This window comes from Mirounga leonina, unplaced genomic scaffold, assembly GCF_011800145.1.
Source record: "Mirounga leonina isolate KUSES-001 unplaced genomic scaffold, KU_Mleo_1.0 Mir_104, whole genome shotgun sequence".
In the NCBI taxonomy this organism is placed as follows: Eukaryota; Metazoa; Chordata; class Mammalia; order Carnivora; family Phocidae; genus Mirounga; species Mirounga leonina.
The window spans coordinates 4,123,227-4,147,681 of record NW_023270231.1 but is presented as its reverse complement, the minus strand read 5'-3'; positions in this window follow the sequence as shown (position 1 = coordinate 4,147,681).

Sequence of the window (24,455 nt, the reverse complement as noted above, 5' to 3'; positions counted from 1 at the left end):
CTAGATTGAATGAACAAACCACAAAACAGGTCTTCATGGACTGGGGCAAACCACAGTCAACCTCCCACCCGCTTGCCCCTCCCCCTCAGCAATGGAAACTCTGTAATGAAGCAAAGAAATCCATAGCTAGTAAATTATCTATAGCTCTTATCCTACAATGAATTTCTCATTCTGAAGGAGCTCTGGATAGTAAGTCTCCTCCAAAGCCACATCAAATCCTTGACCTGGAAGACTTAGTTGAAGGAGACTGGTAAAAAGTAAATGGAGAAGGATTCTCCCACTGAGTGCTTTATTTTGTCCTTTCTGAAAATTTCCTTCCAACTGCTATTAGCAAATTCCATTCATCTCACCCACTGTGCCCCTCCTCTGCTTCAACCCATAATATTACCTCACCCTCTGCCTCTTTGTCAGAAATCCGTCTTGTGTACTAATTCATATATACATACACTGTATATGTAAAGGAGCATTAGCAAGTGGGTGGTTCTGGAAAATAAGCCATTCATCATGCATATTGATCACTGGGGTAGTACGGTATGAATCAGAGAGCAGCAATCATTAAATCAAAGATTTATACTAGTAAAAGAGCACCAAAGCAATTCATCAATTCCATATCACCCTCAGTGATTAATTAGGTTCCGATCTGACAGCTTAGAAGCTGGTTCACAATTAAGACTATTACAGTTAGAGGTAGGTTGCTTTTCTTTTTTTTTTTTTTATTTTCTTCCCTTTAGGAAGGAAAAAAAGGGGGAGGACACTAGTCTATTGGGCTTATGGCATCCTGTACTTTTCCTTCATAGTACTTATCACAGTTTGTAAATATAGTGCTGGGATTATATGTTTAAATTTTCTCTCTCCATTAGACCATAAGGTCTTCAAAGCCTTAGAGCCTCTAGCATAGGGCTTAGCACATAGTAGGTGCTCAATAAATATATGTTGAGCCAATGAATTTATTAACCAGATGCTTCTGATGCTTCAGCCCAGATATAGCACCACTTACAATGGGGCTTCCAATGTTTCCCACTAAGTCTTGTCCTCTAAAAAGTTAAACTAAATCTTTCTAGACTGCAAAACCATCCTGGAAAATTGCCCAGCATCAACTAAAGCCAAAAACATGCATTCCCATGACCTAGTAATTCCAATCCCAGGTATATACCCAACGGAAATGGAAACAAATGTTCACCAAAAGACATGTCCAAGAATGTTTATAGAAGCACTGTAATTAATAGACCAAACTGGAAAAAACCTAATTGTTCATCAACAGAAGAATGGGTAAATAAATTGTATATGGCCATACAACAAAAAACTACATATGAGTAAGAAGAAACCATAGCCTTATGCAACATGGATAATTCTCACAGATGTTATGTTGACACAAGGAGTGTATGCTGTGTGATTCTACTTATATTATGTTCAGAAATGGGCAAAACTGATTTGTGGCATCAAAGTCAGAATAACAATTGCCTTTGAAGGGTTTGTAACTGGGAGGGGGCACAAAGAAAGCTTCTGGGGTGCTGGAAAAGTTCTATTTCTTCTCTGGATGCTGGTTACACATGTGTGTTCACTTTGTGAGAATTCATTAAGCTATTTTCTGTTGACCTGGTTTGTTTTTCTCTGTGTGATGGAAAAATGGTAAACATCTCATATATACCCCAACCCCAAATTCAAATTTCAGAAAGTATCCCTTGGTGAGGATTCCAAAGAAGGAGCTTAGACTGCATGTCCTTTCGAGTCCCTTTCAATCCTACCATTCTGTGATAACTAACTTTTTTGAAAATTGATATAGAACTCAATGTCCAGTCATTCTGGATTTCTTATGCTAACCTTGGCCACTCTCAGAAGAGTGAATTGACGCAATTAGAGATGACTTTCTGACTTACATTCATGAGTCTCCATCACCTTTTCTAATGTCCACCTGCAACACTTGCAAAGCAAGTAGGGACTGTATGTTGAGAGGGTTTAGAAGAAATGGGTGTGGTAAAGAAACACTGTGGGTTTAAGGAATTCAGAGATTCCTGATAATCTCTAGCATTGGACCAGAAAACCAAGATCTAGATTTATAATAATAAAGCCCTCTATTTTTTAAGGCTTCCTCTATACCAAGCACTAGGTTTATTTTTACATATTCTTTTTACATATTCTTTCATTTAATACTTAGAATGTCCTATGAGATAGGTACAAATTCCCTCAACTGTAGAGAGGGTGAATCATGTCCACTGTCTGAGCCTCAGATTCACATCTGTACCACTGGAAATAAAATGCCATGCTCATATAGCAGTGGTTATGAAAATAGGCTCTGGAACAAAAATAGCAGGGTTCAAATCCCAGCTAAGTAACTTACTAGGTGTGTAATCTTAGTAAAATATTTAACCTCTCTCTGCTTCAAGTTTCTCTTCTGCAAAACAGGACTACTAATAGTGTCTGCCTTAGAGGATTATTATTAGAAGTACATGACTATGTATATATGGCATTTAGAACTATGCATGGCACATAGTAAGTCCTCAATCAATGGTAGATATCTATTAATGTTGATGATTTTCATAATATTTTATTTATATATCTACTCTTCATAAGTGCTATGTAATCAGCAAATATTACATATTCAATTAGTATAATTTTTAGTAAAACAAAACTGTTACTAATACTTCTCTACTGGTTTAGAATCTATTAGAATCTAAAACATAGAAGAAATAATTGTTATATCAGGCTCCAAACTTCTTGAAAGCCAGGATCATGTCCGTCTTGCACATTATTATATCCCTGAAGCCAGTCACAATGCCTGACACACACTAACCACTCAGCAAGTATTTGATAAAGGTTTTATTAAATTCTTTCCCAGTATATCTATCTAATCTCCCCACTTTGTATCCAACCAGAAGATACCTGATTTACAGAAATTTTCTTTCAACCATAATAACCACAGATAGTCCCTGTTTTTTTTTTAAAAAAAAAAACAATTTTATAAGATAAAAAATCGTCTTGTCAAAAGGATTCACTGTGTTCTCAATATATCAAAATCTGACTTATTCTTACTTTTTTAAAATTTGCCCATTCTAACGCCAGATACGATAAAGACTTTCATTCTTAGAGCATAAACTTCAAATGCATTTATTTGTTCACTCATTCATTTGTTCATTACCAAGTGTGTATTAAGGATCTTGTATCTGTGTTTAGTGATCTCAGTTTTAAATTACAGAAACCTCAAACAGATTTATGGCATGTAACGGGAGGTCCACAGGTAGTTGTGCAGGCTTCTTACTTGGTTTGATTCAGCAGCTCATTATGTCATCAAGGACTCAGATTCTTTCTGTCTGCCCACCCTGTCATCCTTGTGTTGGCTTCATTCATACCGCTAGCCTGATGACAATTGTTGCAGGCTGTGGCCGACCCTATTGATTATCTATCCAACAGTTACACTCTCCCACTTCTTCCTTTCCAAAGAAACCCAGCTTTGTTCAGGTATGAGACATCAGAGTACTTCATTAACTCCTCCTAAATCTGGTGGTTAATTATCTAAGCCAATTATGGTCATTCCATTTGTCTTCCCACAATTGTTTGAAGAATGCACATGTAACAAATCTTGGCAATGTAAGGGGAAGTCAGCTTTGGCCCTTCTAATGTTTTCCAGACTCATATAAAGGGACACAAGTCAGGAACTTGCCCGATTTCCTGCCTCTGAACAGTCTTGCCTCTCCTGTGTGAAATGATTCCAGGAGCTGCTGTGACCATCTTATCACCACAAAGAAAGCTACCAACACACATTACAGAAAGATGGAAGGGAACTTGTGCCCCTATAACCAACACTGGAACTGTCCTACCTTTGAACTTCTTGTTATGTGATAAATTAGAAAATAACCCATATTCTTTAAGCTGATTTTAGTTAGGTCTTCCAGAAAGTTATAAAGCACTATGAGATATATATATATAGTTATCACTATACAAACACAGCTATTTCCAGAGTAAAGAAAAAGATAACCTTTCTGAGCATTTCTCTTAAAATAGAAGAAAATTTACCCAGACACCTCAACCTCTCTCCCTCCTCTCCCAATTCCTCTCAATTCTGATTCAACCAGTATCAGGTCATATGCCCACTGTTGAACCAATCACAAGCTAGAGGAACTGGATTACCCTAAATCCAATCAGATCTACCCCTGGGATCTGAGACTTAGATCAGCTGTGTCTGAGGTAACTGGCTGCATAGGGGAGGGGTGACTGCCTGAATAAAACTGCGTTCTGTTAGCAGGAAGAGGTTGGATATTAGGTACTCATTTGCTGTATCCTGTTTATTAACTTATGCATACGGTGTACCGGACTTGGGACTCCTCAATGATAGGGAATGTTTAGCACAGCTCACTTCAGTAATCAAATTAAAGTCTGCATCCTTCTACAGGACCCTATTTTTGGAATCTTAAAATCTCCTAAATCTAAGGCAAGTCAAATTCCTAACTGTGCTGCTTGGGCTGAGTCCAAATGTGAATTTTGCCAACAGAGATTTTATCTAAAGTAAGGTCAAAGTAGGTTTCTTCCTACCTCCCACTAATTTTGCAGAGCTGTAGAAACAATTCTTAAGCATATTAGCATATTAAGAAATACTAACTTGTGGGCGCCTGGGTGGCTCAGTTGGTTAAGCAACTGCCTTCGGCTCAGGTCATGATCCTGGAGTCCCAGGATTGAGTCCCGCACCGGGCTCCCCGCTCAGCAGGGAGTCTGCTTCTCCCTGTGACCCTCCCCCTTCTCATGTGCTCTCTCTCTCTCAAATAAATAAATAAAATCTTAAAAAAAAAAAAGAAATACTAACTTGCTTCTAGGCACATTTCTAATACTCTCATTTCCAATCAAACTTTTCTAAACCTAAGTCATCAGACTTCCTGGAGCCTAGAAAACCATTCCCCAAATTGGAAAGAGCTTTTCTCCTTTGGAAGTAATATGGTATAATGGTTAAGAGGGGTTTCAAATCCCTACTCTACCAATAACTAGGTGGTCCTTGGGCAGGTTGCTTAACCTCTCCATGCCTTAATTTCCTCAACCATAAAATGTGAATGATAATCATAGTTCTTACCTCAGAAACTTGTAGAAAGTATTAAATTAGTGCATGGAAAGTGCTAAGCACAGTACCTGGAAAATAAAATGTTACCTCAATAAGTATTAACTATTCATCATGTTTCTCTCTTCATTTCCATCTTTCTTCTCGCTTTCATTGTATCATCACAGTAAGCAGAGCTAGTTGACTGACCACCTCTGACTTGGTTTTGCCAGTCATTCAAATAGCTCGAATTTCTTTTTTCCAATTTGGTTAGACAAATTCACTATTTGGTATTATACTTAGCTTCGCCAATTAAATGGGGAAAATATACAACATTTATATGGTAATTATCTCTACCTTGAGCTTTCTGGGAGGGTGTAAGACTGAGCCTTTCTGGACCAGGCCTCTGGAGTCGAGGTGGCTTCCTTCTCTTTGGGCTGCCTTCCTGGCTTTGAGCCAGTTCGTCTCCACAGCCTCAGAAAGCCTGAGCTCCGAGAGTGCCTTGGGGATTCAACTTCATTGACTCGCAAAATCAAAATATACAAATTCCCCTTTTAAACCATGATATATAACTGGGAGAATATTGCCTCTCCACTGCATTAGGGCCCACCCTATTACCTTACGGAATTACCCACAGTGGCAGAAATCCATTCACCTGATCCACTGACACCCTGGGGGCAGCTCAGATAGCATAAAGCCAATTGATAGATGTATATTTGATATATATTTTATGCCTGGAATTTATGTCTCCTGCATGTTTCATTTGCCATTCTGACTCACTTTATGCCACAGGAGAACTAGGGAAATTTCAAGAGGGACTGAGAAAGAAACGGCATGGAAGAACAGTGTGGAAATCAAAATAGCAATTTTTCTTTCTGATCTAGGACCTTACACCTGAGAATCCTGATCAACTTTAAAGCAAAAAAGATGTACTCACCCCACCCTCCTCTTCCCAGGAAGGGATTATGAGAAGAGCTAAACCTGGAAGCATGGGAAAATCCTTTTCCTGCAAACCAGTAGCTGAACCAGGTCCCCACTACAAAGTATATGTATTGGGGGCAAGGGATAAAGATATAAGCAATAATAGAACTAAAGGTATGCATTTTATTCTACATAGTTATCAAGATCCTGCCACATATTTTAGCTCATTTCATTCTCAAGGTAGTCAAGATTGGTATTTTCAGACCCATGTTACTGATGTTCCAGGGAGAACAATGAACTGCTTAAGATCATAGCTTATGGCAAAGCTGGAACTCAGATCCAGCCTTCTACTTCTCCGGTGTGAAGAAAAAAAAATTTTTTTTAGAGGGCTTCTTCATAAGCTCCTATATATAGGGAGAGAATTCACCATCATGTGTACTACTCAAAGCCCTACTATGTGTCCTATATTTTCCAACAGCTTAATTTTAAGAAAATAATTTATACTGATTTATAACAGCTTACACACACACATACACACACACACAAATGCAATCCTCATAATAACTCTATGAAAGTAATGCAAAGGAATCTGATTCTGCAAACTGTGCTCTTAACCACTCTGCCAACTCATGAATGGAGTAAGGAAGGCTACACCTAAAAGGTCTCCTATTGGCTCAATACCTGGCACATAAAGGACAGGGTCCAGGGAAAGACAAAAATCAACTGACCCAGTCCCCTTGATTAATTTCCTTTGTTCCACTGGAGCTAAGCTGCTCCAGTAGCCTTGGCTACCTAGGATGGCAACCATTCATTTTACTTCACCAGGTAACTATTGAAAACAAAGCTCTATGCCAGGCCCTGGTAATTCAGTGTGAACAAAATAGACTTAGCCCTCATCCTCACAGAGTTTACAGCCTGCAGGGTAAAGTAGATAATAAGCTAGTAACAAGAGTGCAAGCAGTGAGGCAGCTAGCCTTTTTTATAGACTCTCCACTGAAAAAGAATGAAGAAGTCATGTGTCCGGCCCAACCAATGCAGAAATCTCTACAATCTCTCCTACAGATGGCCATGAAGCTTCTACTAGAATCCTCAAATCCAGAAAGCTCCCTCTTCCAACAGCAGTGTAGTCCAGTTTGCTCTACAAAGCTTTTCCATATATTGAGTCTACATCTTCTGCCTTGTAATATCTCCCATCGTTTCAAATATGTCTTCTGCATCTCACAGAACAATGTCTATCCCTCTTCATCATAGCAGTCCTTCAACATGTTTGAGGACAGCCAACAAGTGGCCCTCAAATTTTTTTCTTTTTAAGACTAAACTCCCCTCAAACATTTCTTTAGGCCATGGCTTCCCAAACTCTTCCCTACAAGGTAGCATTCTGGGTTCTATCAAGTCTGCCAAAAACTAAAGTAAAGGCCTAGAAAAAAATACTTTAAATGTAGTCTGACCAATAGGCTAAAGTAGAATTATGACCTACCTTGACTAAGATTCTGTGCTCCAATTAATTACTGCATTTATTGGTTTAGTTTTAATACTGACCACACAGAAATTGTTCATGTTGCACTCAGATAATCGTTCATGTTTTCAAAGAGAAAGTTATCAAAAGCAGGTGCTCCTCTAACCTCTATTCGGACAACTGATTTTTTTTTTTTAATGTATATGAGGGCTTTACATTTCCCTCTGTTAAACTTAATCTTGGTGAAACTCAGATGACAGTGTCATCTTTGTACTTACTTACTGAATAACCAACTCTGTCTTAGCTTCACAAAAATGATTTTCGTAAGAAATCTTCAGGGGGCGCCTGGGTGGGTCAATAGGTTAAGCGGTTGCCTTCGGTTCAGGTCATGATCCTGGGGTCCTGGAATAGAGCCCTGCATCGGGCTCCCTGCTCAATAGGGAGTCTGCTTGTCCCTCTCCCTCTGCTGCTCCCCCTGCTTGTGCTCTCTCTCTGTCAAATAAATAAATAAAATCTTTTAAAAAACAAAAAGAAATCTGTTCAGACTAAGCACTTGATAAGCTGAATAGCCTTTTCTGAAGACTTCAGAGTTGTAGAGAAAGATCCCATTGTATGGCATTTCACATGAAAAATCTTTTCTCCAAAACTCTTTACTCTCCTCACCACCAGCTCTAGGGCCTGTGTCTCAGCTTCCCTCTCACAGATCACAGCCTTTCTAACTCGTGTCCACCTACCCCTTCTCCACCATCTCAACTCTAATCAAATTCTTCTCTCTTCTATTATGAAAACAATCCAGTTCATCCCCGGCTCCAACCAAAATGTTATCTCAACATACACAGAAAATAAAGTTAAATTTAAAATTTCCCTCTATGTAATAAGCCTACCCTCCTTGGAAGTAAATGCATGTAGATAGATGGTAATCAGTATTCAGAAAATGTTTATTGAGCACATACTATGGGCCAGGCACAGAGCTCCTTGAAAGATGCAATATCAGACACAATCCTGGACTTCATGGCACTTACCACCTAGTAGGAGAAGACAGATGGCAATCAGCTAAATACACAGTCCATGTAAATTATAGGCATACCAAGCTCTGTGAAGAAAAGACAACTCCAGATAATTGAAGGATCTGGTATAGTCAGAGTGTCAGGAAGGGATTCTCTTAGGAAGTGGTGAATGAGTTGAGACTGAGGAGCAGGGATTAACAAGACTCTTCATTGTCACTTATTTACTATGCTGAAAAACTAGAAGCAAAATAAATGTCTATATAAAGGAATCATTGTGACATTAATTTGTGGCATATCCACGTGATAGACTATTAGAAATCCATTAAGAATTAAATTTTTGACAACTAAAATATTACAAATAGAAAACATGCAAACCAACCTAACTTTAAAAATATTAATGTAAAGTCCTAAATAGAAAGTTAACAATGAGAGTAACAGCAGTACATTATGCATATTGATTCATTCCAGGAATTTAAAAATATTTTTTAATCTTAGAAAATCCATTAATGAAATTCATCATATAAATAAGTCAAAGGAGAAAACTATGATTACCAAGAAAACTGTCAAAAGCATTTGTTAAAATTTAAATCCATCTCCAAGTTAAAAAAAAAAAACACCCTACGTTTTGAAAAAAAGACATGCATATCCCCCCAAATTAAGAATCATATTAAAAAAAAAAAAGAACCATACTAACTAGTGAACACTAGAAGCATCCCCATTAAAGCCAGCAATATGACAGGGGGTACATTCTTTTTTTTTTAAGTATAGTTAACACACAATTTTATATTAGTTTCAGGTATACAACATGGTGATTTGACAAGTCTATATGTCATGCTTATGCTTACCACAAGTGTAGCTACCATCTGTCTCCATACAACAGTATTACAATACCATTCATGATACTCCCTACGCTGCACCTTTTATCCCTGTGACCTATTCACTGCATAATGACACCTGTATCTCCAACTCCACTTCACCCATTTTGCCCATCCCCCCACTCCTGGGGACATTCTTTTATATTTGTTATTTAATATTGTTCTAAAAGTGCCAGCCAGTGCATTTAAAATCAACAAAATAAGAGATACAATTATTGGAAGAATGAACGTACAATTTGTCATTATGTGCATATGTGATATCACACTAAGAAAACGCAAAAGAATAAACAAAAAACAGAAACAAGAAAAACATTAATAAAGTGGTCATTTATAAAAGAAATACACAAAATCAATACTGTTCTTACAAACTAACTAAAACTGTAGTAACTTAAAATTTTTGATCCTAAGAAAATAAAAGATGGACAAATGATACAGACAGGACAGAAAAGAAAGAGGCTCAAATATGCATGAAAATTTTATATGTGATAAAGAAAACATTATAGTGATCATTTTAGAAACTATTTATGTCAGAATCTATAAAATACAACTAAAGCATCTGTAGTAAAGATGAAAGAATAAAAATACATTAAACAACCAAATCAGACGTTTGAAAAAGAACAAAATAAACCAAAACAAAGCAGAAGGAAGAAAACAAATAACAAAACACAATGTTTAGAAAAGACAAAAAGGTAAAACTAATAAATTAAAAAGCTGGTATTTCAAGAAATCAATAAAATAAACAAACCACTAGCTCAATTAGTCAAGAAAAAGAAATGGGAGAAAACACAAGTATACAAAGTAAGAAACAGTGAAAAGCAAACAAAACTGAAAACATCATTAGAAAATACTTTGTATAATTCTGTGCAATAAATTTGAAAACCTAAATAAATGTATAATTTTAAGAAAATACAACTCACCAAAGTGATCCCAGTAGACAAAAGTTGGACAATTTCCTAGAAGAAAAAAAAAATTATCAAGGCTTACCACAAAGTAAAACAAGAGGATGCCTGGGTGGCTCAGTCAGTTAAGTGGCTGCCTTCGGCTCAGGTCATGATCCCAGAGTCCTGGGATCGAGTCCCGGGTCGGGCTCCCTGCTCAGCATGGAGTCTGCTTCTCCCTCTGCCCCTCACCCCGCTCGTGCTCACTCGCTCTCACTTTCTCTCTCTCTCAAATAAAAAAATAAAATCTGAAAAAAAAAGAAAGAAAAGAAAACAAAGCAGCAAACAAAGCAGCTGGCCTAAATAATTTCATATAGAAACTGGACCTTCAAAGAAAACATAATCCCAATGTTATTTAACTTGTTCCAGAGAATAGAAAAAGAAGAAAAACTTCCCAATTCTCTTTATAAGGCAAGTATAACACTGATACTTGAACCTGGTAAAAATTGCACCAAGAAACTACAGACCAACTTCACTTATTAACATGGACATCAAAATAAATTGATTAGCAAAGACAACCAAACAGCCAATGAAAGTAACGCTCTGGCCATGCAAAAAGAGTTCAACATGAGGAGATTTATTTATATAATCCACCATGTTAATAAATCAAAGGGGGAAATCATATGAAGTATATACACTGAGAAGGCATTTGACAAAATTCAAATTTTTATGAAATTTGCAAAATTATGAATTAAAAAAAACTTAAAATATGAGAATCAATGGAAATATTGGCATTCGGGCCTGCTCCTCCCGAGGCAAAGCACACTCCCTCGGGCAAAGAAGACAAAAGTAGCTATGGCAGAATACACTGTATGCAGGTGACGACCCAGGTGGACTTAAGAGATCTGGACAGGATATGGGCATCTGCTGCATTAGGGAACACATTTTAGGTGCAAAATATCACCCCACAGACTACTTGTACAATGCAAAGGAAAAGGAAAAACATACCATTACAATGGATAAATCTGGTTAGTTAGTTTCCCATGCAGCATCTAAATTAACCCTCCACACCACCACCCAAGAGATAGGTAGACTCATCTCCATTTCAGAGATAAAAATTTGAGGAGCAGAGATGCTTACTAGCTTACTCAGAGTAAAGAGGTTGGGTTTATATCCAAACTACTCTAGTTCTAGGTCACTCTCTTCCTTCTATCCTTCTTTCTAAGGAAAGCTAAGAAGCTTTCCTTATCAGGGATCTTCACTGGCCAAACCCAAAAGTAAGCCAGAGGGCAGGGGAGTGGGGGATGTGATCCTTATCTGTCAGCCTTCTAGGTCCCAAACAGGGTGGAGAAGTGTAAGGTACACACCTAGAACGGCTAATGCAAGATAACAGGCATATCCCACATCTTAACTATAAGATGAGAATAATGAAGAGCTCCTGACACATGAGTTGTTCAAGGATTGAATAAGATATTGCATGTAAACATCTCAGCACCTTCTTGGCACTGATTAAACTCTCAACAAATGTTAGCCATGTGAAAGACTGTCATTAGCTTGCATTGGTTAAATGCCCTGAATCAAATAGACTTCATTTTTTAGTCAAAAGTTTGGCTTTGATACTTAAACTTTAAGAACAAAAAACCACAGAAAAATGACACAGCTGACTCCATCCATCAATATCCAGTGAAAAAACGGTTAAATATCACAAACTAACATCTGGGCAGAGAAGGATGCCGATAAAATGAGCACCACTGATTTCCCCTCAAAACACTTTAAATCCATTTTTAAAAGTGATGCCAATGACTAAGGAAATATCTTTTTGAGCTGTGGCTCACTCTAAGAATATTCTCTTTGCCCCATCTTGTAAATGGTAAAGTTCATACTTAATAATTTTGGTCATGAATGACCACCTAAATATGTCAGGAATAATTTCACATCTGTGACCCTCAGAGCCGAAAATATAGATGAATGTAATTAACCTACTTCCAAAATTATAAAAAAAAAAAAAATCTGTTCTATTCTCTCCTGACTTGGGAACATATGGTGTCAGATTACATGGTTGGCACCTGGCTGACTGCTGCGTCCATGTGTCGCATTCTAACACAAACAGGCAGAGGCGCAAAGCCTGCCCAAAAGAGTCATCAGCCAAATCCAAAATGGGCAGCTCAAGCCACAAGCTCAGCCAGAAACTGCTATTAACATCCTGGTGGAGGAAATAGAGCTCTCAGCACCACCCTCTGAGCCCAGTTTCCCCTCTTGCCCCATGACCTCCTTCCATAAACATCTTGAGAAGGATCCATGAGGTTGGTTTCTCCGTTGACGCACATAGTCAACTCTCCTGGCTCTATTTATCAGGGAGAAATTGAATTGGCCTCAACTCGTTTTGGGGGTTGGCTCTCTTAAGTTAAGGCATTTTGAAGCAAGTAAATCCAACCAAATGGTTTCCATACCAATTAAAGGTGTGCTTGTCATTCTCCCCACCCAAGCTCCCAACTCCTGGCTTGTTTATACTGAGTGAAGGACATTCACCTCCAGCCTAATGCAAAGAAAGCAAAGGGACTGTCAGTAGCTTCCTGGCTTCACTTTCTGTTCTCTCCCCATCTTATTGTAGTCCCCATCTCTGTCTCTGTAAGTCAGTTCAAACTGCTGATGCACCATGAGACTAAATATGCTCCTTCACACTCCAGTCCCCCAAATTGCCCATTACAATATTGAAACGTCCTTGAATTATATTATTCCTTCCTGAATTGTGATTATTTTATTCCTGTTTTTTGCTTATTTTTTTGGAATGTGCCCACCTGTTTCAGGCTGAATCATGGATAAAGAGGGTTTAGCTCATGTCTGCTGTGGGAATTAAGAAACCCCAAGGAACTGGGTGGAGTTAGTACAATTAGAATGAGAAACAGCCTAGGGCAAGAGACCAAGGGTAGCAGATGTGTGACTTTTTTGACTCACCTGAGGCATTCCCTTAAAACGGACTGGGAGGTAGAAGACGTAAGTGACAATGAGGAAAGGTCACTGACAGGATTAAAAACTGGGTCTTTTCTACCAGCTGGAAGGATCTCTAAGACCAAAAAGAAAGGATAATCCACATGCACTAGCAAGAAATATAACTCTCTTACCCCCTTACCAGAATACATTTTCTGGCCAGAACAAGATAGTGGTATGGAGAACTGTTCTCTTCTCTCCATAACCCTGTCTTGTTGGTTGTGGTAGATATCTGCTGTTCTTGTCTGCCCAGAGTCTGTCTCCTATTTCTTCTGTTAATAACACTTCCATTTCCTCAATAGAAGGCCCCTTTCCTACTCTAAGTGATTGTTATAGGGCTGCCAATCCTAACACCTTGCCCCTACCCTCATCACCACTGGCCACAGAGATAGGCATTTGACCTACATGAGGCATCTTCTTATTTTTCTGATGTAAGTGAATTAATTCCAAGAAGTAGGCATGTAACCCAAGCCAAGTTAATGAAAAACTTCTCTGAAATTTACATAAACTGGAGTCTAGGGGAGAAGCGTTGTTTTTGCTATGAAGTCATCAAGCTGGTAACATGTGAAACTGGCGCCACATGTGCCATGTCCCCCACTATGTGGAGGAAACAGCTACATAGTCTGTATGAAAAGGTTGAGAGATGGGAATCGTGTAGAGGAGAGAGAATCAGATGGGGTAGAGAGAAAATGAGTTGGAGGAGAGATGAGAGAAAGACAAATGGAAGAGAGGTTGGGGAGAAGAAATGAGGGGAGAGAGGTCGAGGAGAGAGAGAGGAAAGACAAAATGGGAGACGGAAAGATGGGGGAGATGTGGGTAGAAATGGGTGAGAGAAAGATGGAGGGGAGAAAATGGAGAGAGTGATGTGGGGAGAGAGAGAAAGATGGAGAGGGAGGGGTGAAGGGAAAGAGATAAATCAGAGAGAGAGAAAAGTAAAAATGGGCAGTGAGAAAAAAAAAATACAGGGAGAGGAAGATGTGAAAAGAGAGATGGGAAAGGGGGAGGGAGAAAAGACAGAAACCTAATGGCATCTCTTGAGGTCCTACTTCCAGGCCACCGTTGAGGCCACCTGCAACCTCATGTATTCTAGTTTATAACCAGGTTTGAGTTAGAGCCTATCTTACTTGCAACCAAGATTGATAACCATTCTCATACCCTTGATCAAATCCAATCCTGTTTCAAACTTAGCTCTTAGTGGCTGTGTTCTAGAACCCAAAGATGAAGCAGAGGTTTCACGGATCACCTCAAAACATAATCACTCTTAGAATCTACCCAGGTGATTTACATACTTCAAATAAGTGGAGAAAATATAAGTTGCTTTTCCCTGCTTGCAGAGAGCATGTAAAGATCTTCATTTTTTTCCTTCCTACTTCCCAATTGGGCTCTGGCTATCAGAAACCAATCTTCCACCAAAAATACAAAAGAAACTGCTTGGAGGTTAAAAGCAGCATTTAGGAGAAAATCATGTTGTACATCATACCAAAATTTAATATGACTTTATGCAAAATAGTAATGTGTCTGGTAATACAAAGATCCTTCTAAAGTAGGTTAATAACAATCCAATATTATTCTCCTTAAAAAAAAAAAAATGAAAATGTATGTCAGAAAAAAAAGGCTAAAGTAGCTGAATCTTGTACCCATTGATGGAGCTGATTTACATAGATAGCATTTAACATTCCATCATCATTATCCTATCAGTCTCCTGTCTAACATGCAAGCCTAAAGACATTCAATGTGCTTAGAGTTTAAAAAAAAAAAAAACCTATATCCACCAGCCAAAATGGTGGTAAATGACAAAAAAAAAAGGAAGAAAAAAAATTTTAGGCAGACAGATGAATATCAACTGGGATGAAAAAAAGACTGTCTCCCCGCTCCCTTCTGTTCCAATATAGTAACCTAAAAGATTGAATAAAAGAAAACTAAATATTTAAGAGTAAAATGTGGTTATCAAATGGGGAGAAGGGAAAAAAAGGAAGCATTATGATAATAGTTGAGTCTGCCTCTGCTAGAGGAAGCAGCTTTGAGTATGCGCACCTTGACTTAAATGGAAAGCAAATGTAAATGAAACACAGTTCCTCCTTTAGAGTCTAGTATGTGAATATTTTCAGATTTTTTTTTCTTTTAAAATGTTAAGTGAATTTAATTCTGATGAGAAGAACCAGAGAGAAGAGAGGCTCTGGGGAGACTTGCTTGTCTGTCTATGTATAGTGTGGAGAGGGGAAGCAAAGGGTTACATGTGTGTACATCTTCCTCGTGTTGAGAGCTCCTTCTTGGCCCTGTACTTGACCGTGGCCTTTCAAATCCAATGACCTGGCCTCTTTAGTACCTCTGCCAGCATATCAAGGCCAGAGGGATTAGAGGCAAAACAGAGCCTAGGGGGTTGTAAAGCTATTGACCTCTGTCACCCGAACCACTACATAGTTCTGAACATATTTAGACTAGCCCAGAAGAGCCATAGCTATGTCAGATGTGTGTAGCTGGGTGGGTGTGGGGAGGTACGCTTTAAATCAGCTGAAAGAGAGGTATGTGGAGGCAGAAGGAGAAGAAAAGGAGAAATAATCGGAGCATGAGAAGAAAGAGCAGGGAAGTAGGAGCAGGGAGAAAAGGCAATAGTGAAAGAGAAGATTATAAAGAGGTGGAGAAAAGATTAGTCAAGGGAAATGAAAATTTTCTTAGCCTCCATTCATCTGGTTCTTACCCGGAACATCTAAAAGAATGCCCAGCCTTTCAAAAGTTCCTCCAAAGAGTTGCTGCAAGTCCCCATACCTTTGCCCTTGGGCAGCCGTCACTAACACTGCTCTTTCCTACCATGCTCAAGTACACGTTAGAATCCTTTCTAACACAACATTCCAGTCACTGCTATTAAAGAGGACTATGGCCTTGATATATAAATGTCATCCCTAGGGCTTTTCCTCAGCCTTAAATCCAGACTGTGTGCGCTCTAGCAACTGTCCACTCAACAGCAGGCCATGCCTGGGATTGTTCCTAACAATGTTGAATCTTATTTACAAGAAAAGGGAACAGAAGTCAATTAAATAGAGTGTGATACCAAGAGAAATATGCAGAAACTCCCCCCAAATTTTTAAAACACTAACAACCTTGAGCCATGTCTCTTTTTGTCCTACCCAACAGTTTGACAAGACTAACCCAGACAAACCAGGTTCTCCCAGCCAGCAGTCTAGTCTACTAAAGAACAAAGATAAAATAAAGTGACAGCTTTTGAATATTAATAGGGCATATCAGCAAGGGTGAGCAGCAAACAGTGGAAGTCATCCACAAGTTCTAAAAGCAGTTCCTAAAAGCCCGAATTCATCTCATCACTCCCCACTTAAGAATTCCACTAAGAAAATGAATCTTTATTTCAAAAATAAACTTCTGAGATGACTAGAGATAAAAGCAGAGAAAGAAATACTGAAGCACCACAGGACCATCCTTCACTCATCTTCTCCCCCTGGGGCCCATCACAATGCCAGGTATATTATAGATGCCCAGTAAATGTTTGTGGCATGAATGATATGAAAAGAAAAGGAATATTTTAAAATCAACTTCAGAATGAGAATGGGCTTTGAAAACAAGCTGGCCCCAATCAGGATCACAGAAACAGAAAATAGAGTTTGAGGTCACTGAGATCTACTCGAGATATTACCTATAGAATCTTTGGAGAGTTTTCATTTCTAAAGAAAAGTAGAAACAAAGTTTTCTGGAGCACCACATTTCTATTTTTTTTATTCACTCACCCAATTCATTCACCCACCTACTCACTCACTCATTCAATCATTCATTCAATAAACGTTATTGAATGCCTGTGATGTGCTAAGTGCTGTGCAAGGCTCTGGGGCTCTAGTGGTAAAGAAAAAGCAAAGGCCAGACTCTCATGGAACTTGTATTTGCTTTGTTCCTTCCCCTCACCCTAAACCTAACCCTTACATGCTTAAGTCATTTCAACAGACTGAATTGCCCCCCTACCACAAATGTCCTCCACCCCTAATTCATTGCCCACTCACTCTGCATTAATTTTTCTAAAAGCGTACTGTCATCATGTTGTTCACCAGCTCAAAAATGTCCAGTGGCTCCCTATCATCTTTAATTCATTTTAGGACCCATTTATCAACCAGGCACTCGATATGAAGCATGGGGCTAGGATTATAAGATAAAGTCTAAACTCAACATAGCACCAAGGGCTGCACTGGTTATTTATTGCTATATAGCAAATTATCCCCAAAGTTGGCAGCTTAAAACAATAAACAAGCATTATCTTCCAGTTTCTGTGTTCAGGAATCCAGAAAAAGCTGTCAAAATGAGATTGCAGTCAAGTTGTTGGCCAGGTCTACAGTAATCTGAAGGCCTGACCAACGCTAGGGGAACCCCTCGCAAGAAGGTTTGCTCACACGACTGTTGGCAGGCGCCTATGTTCCTCACCAGGTGAGTTTCTCCATAGGGCTTCTTGAGTGTCCTCACACTCTGGCAGCTGGTTTCCCACAAAGTGAGACCCAAGAGACAAAGAGGAGGAAGCTACAATGCCTTTATGACCTAGTCTTGGAAGTCACACACCATCACCTCCACTGTATTCGGTTAGAAGTGAGTCACTCTATACTTAAGAGGAGGGCAATCAAGTTCCACCTCTTGAAGGGAGGAATATTAAAGAATCCATGGATTCTAAAACCTAAAACCACCACAAATCTATTATCAGATTCTATTCTGTTCTGTTCTATTCTATTCTAATCACCACCAGCTATAATCAGACCCAAACCTATTTACCTATTTTCATAATTCTCTGCTGGCATTCCCAGTATTAACCTCTATACTCCAACCCAGCTGGTTCTCCTGAGTACCCATTGTAAATATTTTTTCCTCAGGATGCCTGTGTGGCTCAGTCGGTTAAGTGTCTGCCTTCGGCTCAGGTCATGATCGCAGGGTCCTGGGATCGAGTCCCACATCAGGCTCCTTGCTCGGCAGGGAGCCTGCTTCTCCCTCTGCCTGCCTCTCTCCCTGCTTGCGCTCTGTCTCTCTCTCTGACAAATAAATAAATAAAATCTTTTAAAAAAATTAAAATATAAATAAATAAATAAATATTCTTTCCTCATTTGTTGCCCACACCTTTACCCTGCCCTCTGCCCTCCAAATTCCTTACTCCAAGAGAGAGGTAGCACAGTAGTAACTAAGATGTTGGACATTGGGCTGCCTTAGGTTCAAGTCCCACCCCCGCTTTTGGTGAGTTACTTAAGCTTCATCCACTTGAATTTCCTCACCTATAAAATGGTGATGAGTATCTATTTGATAAGTTTGTTATGAGGATTAAGTGAATCAATATTTATAAATTACTAAGAATAGTGTTTGGCATGTAATAAGTGCTTTATGAGGTAAATAGTATAGATATTGTTCTTCTACATCCAGTTCAAATTCCAGGCTATAGCCCATAGTGAACTCCTTCAGTGAACTTCTAATGCTATAATTCTGCCCCATCTTAATCCTGGTCAGATCTACAACTTATCCCTTAATTACCTCACTTGTAGATGTTTTGCCTCATCTCCCAACTGTTGTTTCCTGACGGTCTTTAAATTCTGTACCTCCTTAGAGTGCTTAGGAAAGTCAGCATTCGATTCAAAAGGAAGAGAGGAGAGAATTAATTCATATTAGTGCCTAGGAAAATATTCATGTTGCTAGTCTAGTCATCCCAAATACCCAGACACCGCACTGTCATTATTTCCATGTGACCCCGTGGTATCACAGAACCAACCCAAATTAGGCTCTCCTATAAGATCAGCCATGTATGGAACCCCTTTCTCACTAAGGGAAACTTATGAAAATACATAACATGGATGAGGTGGGATCCCCTTAGTCCTAGAAGTAGGACAGGTGAGAGCTTCAGAAAAGAGGCCCAGGTAGTACTATAACCACAGGTAAAGCAAACTTCAACATTACGAGGCTGTTAAATCTTCAAGACCCTAATATTTCAAAAACATCACCAACAAATGCTCCTTCCCCATCCCCAACTCAACACTATGGAATTTAGACTCCCCACCTACACTTTTTCTCAAAATGATAGTATTTCCTTCCCAAGAGTCTATAGCTTCTGGTAAAGGCCAAAACCTGGGCTGAGCCATTTCTTATATTTGGTATCTGCTGGTACTTCCAGGTAAACATACAAGCAATGGCAATTAATAAGGTAGGGTGTTTGGGGGGAAATGTTCCCTGCCACCCCGATCACAGATAGGTGGTTCTAGTGGTCCTGATTTAGCCACAAGAAACTACCTTCATTTATAGAGTCACTCCTTCATTCATTCCTTTTTCAACTAATCTTTATTAAGCATTTACTAGGAACAGTAGGTGATACCAAGAAGTAGAACACAAGTGTCTGGGCTTCAAGTAGCTTACCCGAAATAAGTCACCCTCTCTGGGCATCAATTTCTTTGTCTATAAAATGAGGAGGTTGGACGAAGTCTCTAGGGTTCTTTTCACTTAAAAAAAAAAAAAAAAATGCTATTTTTCTTGCCTGCTCTGCTTTGCCAGGCAGGGTTGCTATGAAGATGAAGTTAGAAAATGTGCATGAAAGTGCTTTGAAAACTATAAAGCACTGCTCAAAATGTGAGGCATTATCCTCATTGTTGTTGCCATAGCCCCAAAAATCCCTAGAGGAAAGTTTTCAAAGACCTGCTTGATAACATCCCACTGGGATCCTAAATAGGAAAAGCTCTTCCTCAAGTCTCACTGGGATCTCTCCTGCTGCTAGAAAGTCCACAAGGTTGTTTCTGTACATTAGCAGCTTCTCGTAGTAGCAAATGCTTTTCAGAGATTGCAATTGCCCCCGGGGGAAAAAAATCATTATGTGACCTAATCCTGAGGTCTAGTCTAAGTCCAGAAGGAAAAAGCCTGAGATCAATTAGTGATGTCTGCTACGGGCACAGGAAGAAGTGGTCACCAGCTGATTAACATTCCTAGACCAGGTCCTTTTGCAGCTATGATGTATATGCCCTCCATTTTACTAAGTGTTTCACAAGAATTATCTCATTTTTGAAGTAAGTACTAATATTAATCCCATTTTACAAATGAGGAAACTGAGACCCAGAGAGGCTGACTTGTCCAGGTTCACACTGCTAGTATGTGGCGAAGCCAGAATTAGAAACAAAGGCTGAACGCTCCTAAGGCAGTGTACTTTATTACAACACTACACTGAACTTTAGCTGAAATCTTAAAACAGCATACAAACAGGTAAACTAAAGGAACTTCCTTACGTATTTTTTTCCTGGACAGTAGATGAAACTGTTAATATCAGCTCAAGGTTAGAAGGTTATTGGTAGCCTCTAGCTGAGCACAGGGATTGAATATCTAAAGTAACATTGTGTTAACGTTTTTGTTTTGTTTTTTGTTTTAAGTAGGCTCTAAGCACAGTGTGGAGCCTAATATGGGGCTTGAACACACGACCCTGCGATCAAGACCAGAGCTGAGAGCTAGAGTCAGACACTTAACCAACTGAGCCACTCGGGGGCCCCAGCAGTCTGTGAACTTTTTGATTGCCCATATTCCATTAGTTAAAACGAAAAATTGTGTCATCCAATCCAACATATAGATATCTATATATGCACGTATTTATTTTCATATCACATACATATATCACAACACTAAGGTAATAGAGACATATTAAAACATATAAAAAATAGGAAATTCTTAAATGATAAATCCATATAAATACAAATTCTAATATTTTCTACCCAAACCTCAAAGGGATTATTGTGTCCAATCCCTGGGGCACACACAGCCACTTCTTACAACACAGAGCAAGAATGATGTGTTTTCCTTATTTTGCCTCTGTTTCCTCTTTGGGCTCAGCTTTAGGGCTTGCCCTAGGCAAAATGCTCAAAAACAGAACTACTCCCGCTCCCCACCCTCCCCTATCTACCTCTACTCTCCATTCCCCTCCCTACACCTCCATGCTACATGCCCCTTTTTCCCAGGCTCCCAGGCATACAGGCAGCTTCATGTTTTTCATACCTACTGCCCAAAGTTCCCACTTTGAGTTCTTGTCTAGGGCTGGCATCTCCTGCTATGGCCAACAGCCATGCATTTATACATTCATTCATTCTTAGAACCAGCAAACACTTACTGAGTCCCTATTATAGGAAGGCAGGGTAGGAGCTCGAGAGAATTCAAAGTGAACCAGTCCCAGGCATATCCAGACAGGAAGGGGAATTAATGCACACACATAAATCAATATGATATTAAGTTAAAAGTAATAAGTTCATTATGAGAGACATGGGAGAGTTGATTTCCAGGTGGAAGGGTAAGGGAAACGTGCATGAATAAGGAGACTATGAGCACAGGCAGATGGGCCTCAGAAATGGTAAGAAGTACACTTCAGACTAATGGGGTAATGGGGAAGAAAGGCAAACAAATAAGGGAACTTCCTCAGTGGAACAGAAGATGTGCACAACCAGTGGGGAGTTGGTCCTATGTTATATGAACTGTGCAGTCGAGGCAGAGACAACAACATTCACAACAAAGTAAAAGAAGAAAAGAGCACAGTGGTTGGAGTAGGCGGGCTAGGGAGTGCAGAACTTGATGCGGCTGAGCGGTGGGCGTGGCTCAAAGCCTGAAAGGCTAACAAGGCTAGTTAAGTCATTGAAAGTGTGCAGAGTGCAGCCATAGTCAGATTTACCTTCAAGAAAGACTGCTCCGGCTGCAGTGCACAGAATAGACTGAAGACAGGTAAGGGAGGGTACACTGTCCTCCAGGAATGAACACATCACTCCAGGGTGTCCCCTGAAACATCTTCGTGGGGTAAAAGACTTCTGCTCTGCAAAACGCTCCCAGCCTATTCCCAGCTTCTCTGGAGCCAGGCTGCTATCAGGATTAATCAGAGAACACAGGCTGCAAAAAGATGGCAGGAGAACTCATAGTACAACCCCTGTACCTTTTGCAGGCCAGCCCATCTCTTTATAGAGACGTTAGGAAAGGATTTCCTGCCTCTGGGCCCCTTATTGCCTGGGGTAAGCCTCCTCCTGGCAGGACAGATTCTTCTCTTGGTCAATCAGAAGCTCGGGAATCAGATTTCCCATTCAGTTCCCAGGGTGCTCCAGCCTGAGCTGACACACTGCCTCTTTAAACACATTATGAAGATTATCAGCAATGTATCAAGGTGTCTTTGCAGAATGGTATAAACTTCGGCTGCACTACTTATTGCCATAAACCACACTTTCAGGTTTTTATTTATATGCGCATTAGTTCAATATGATTGGATCTGTAGGCAGCAGAGGGGATTGGAGTAATTTATATATATATCAATAAAGGTCTCCAGCCAGGCACTGGGTGCTCTAAGGGGAACAGTAGTTCCATTTAAAACATTAGGAACTGAAGAAATTGAAAATAACTCTCTATTTAGAGGCCAAGGATTAAGGCATTTTGCAGGGAAGGTTTCGGTCCAGCCAGGCTATGCTAAAAAAGCTGTTAAAATGTCATTTGGCTGATAGTTAAGCCACAGAATTCACCTTAACCCCTTCATTTCAGTTGGAGAGAGAGAGAGAGAGAGAGAGTGTGTGTGTGTGTGTGTGTGTGAAGCATTGCCCCCGTCCTCCCTCCCCTCGCAGAGGGGACAGCACAGTGTGGTGGAAAAGGTGGCTGATTGCATGGGCATGATGTCGTTTTTTGCCTCCTAACCTGCATTTCACTTTCTATGGTAGCATCACCTCGGTGAGATCTATCATACCCAGTGAGTAAGGTCTTTCTGGAATTGTTGGTCGAGGTTCACTGTGATCCCCAGCCAAGGGGACCTCCTTGTCTAAGCTGTGCCAATCAGACTTTCTCCCCTGAGATTTTGACTACTGATAAAGTGCCACAAGGACCAACACTGGTGGAAATTGACTTTTCCAGGTAGTGGTCTCCTCAAGGGACTCTGTTATTTCCTGCCGTCTACTTCAGTGGAGCGTCACTGACTCCTGGGTCTTGTGCTTTCTCTTCCATTTTATGAAGCATGAAATAGCCTTCCAATGAGTTCTTCTGCTTATGTTAGCCAGAGTTTCTGTTGCATGCAACTAAGGAGTCTATGTGAGCTGCCAAGAGCCCTGGATGTTAGGCATGGACCCATCACTAGTTGTGTGACTGTGGACCTCCCTACTCTAGATGTCAGTTTCCTCACCTATACAATGAAAGCACTGGAAAAGGCCAATGATTCTTGAATTTTAGAGAATGTGAGTATCTTGTTGAAAGTTTATATTCTGACTCCTTCATTTTGGGGGGGGGACCCAGGCATCTGTTTTGTAACCAGCAGTGATTCTGTACTTATCAAAGTTTAAGAGCACATTTTCAAATTATGCTCTCCAGGATCCTTGGTTCTGGAAAGGATCCACAGAGACGGCCTCCGGTGCAAGAAAAGTTGACAAAGGTGGCCCTCTTGTTTCAACTAGGGCAACTCTCCTTTTATGTTTTATATATTCAGGTTCTACATTAAATTTCCTCTGTAAAAAAGGATCTACCACTGACCAAAAAAAAAAAATTAAATATCAGTAAAGTAGAATCACCAGATAATCTCTGAGGAACTTTACTGTCTGATTCAATGAGGCACCTCCTATATGGCTTCCAAAGGGAAGCAAGTGTCAAACCCTTTTTGGAACTGACCACTGTATTTTACTTGAACTTCAGTTTAGAGCAACAAAACCAAGACCTAACAAACCCACGAACAGTTTATTTACCCCACTGGTGATAAGGCAGCCGCACAGGCCCTGAGTGACTTGCCTGGTGCTATGCAATTAGATAACAGAGAGCCAGGTGACCTCTCAATCATACGGCGGGGCTCCTCCTACAGTGCCTCTTCCTGCTGTGGAATTTGAAACACCATAAACTGAAGCCAGAGGAGATCCATAAACAGCCCAGTTCTTATTTTTTACTTTAGAGTCCCTATGTGGCTTCATTTATTTTCAAAAGAGCATGTGACATGTTCGTTGGCACCTTCTCTGCCATAAAATATCTGTTGACATTTGTGGTTTGGGGCTGGGTTGGATTAGTTACTGTTTCGTTCCATTTACCTACTGCATGTATTACCAGAAGAAACACCCTTCTAGCCTGAGCCCCCGTTGCAACTTCTACCCTCTACTCAGAACAACCCATGTGTGCCCTGTGTGGAATGGGAAGACTGAAAAACAGCTACTCCATCTTTTATCAGCTATGCATGACCTTAGATAAGGCATGGAACCTCTGTCTCCATTTCTTGGTCCATGTGAGGTTCTTACAAGGATAATGAAAGAAGAAAGAAAGAAAAGAAAGAAAGAAAAGAAAAGAAAGAAAGAAAGAAAGAAAGAAAGAAAGAAAGAAAGAAAGAAA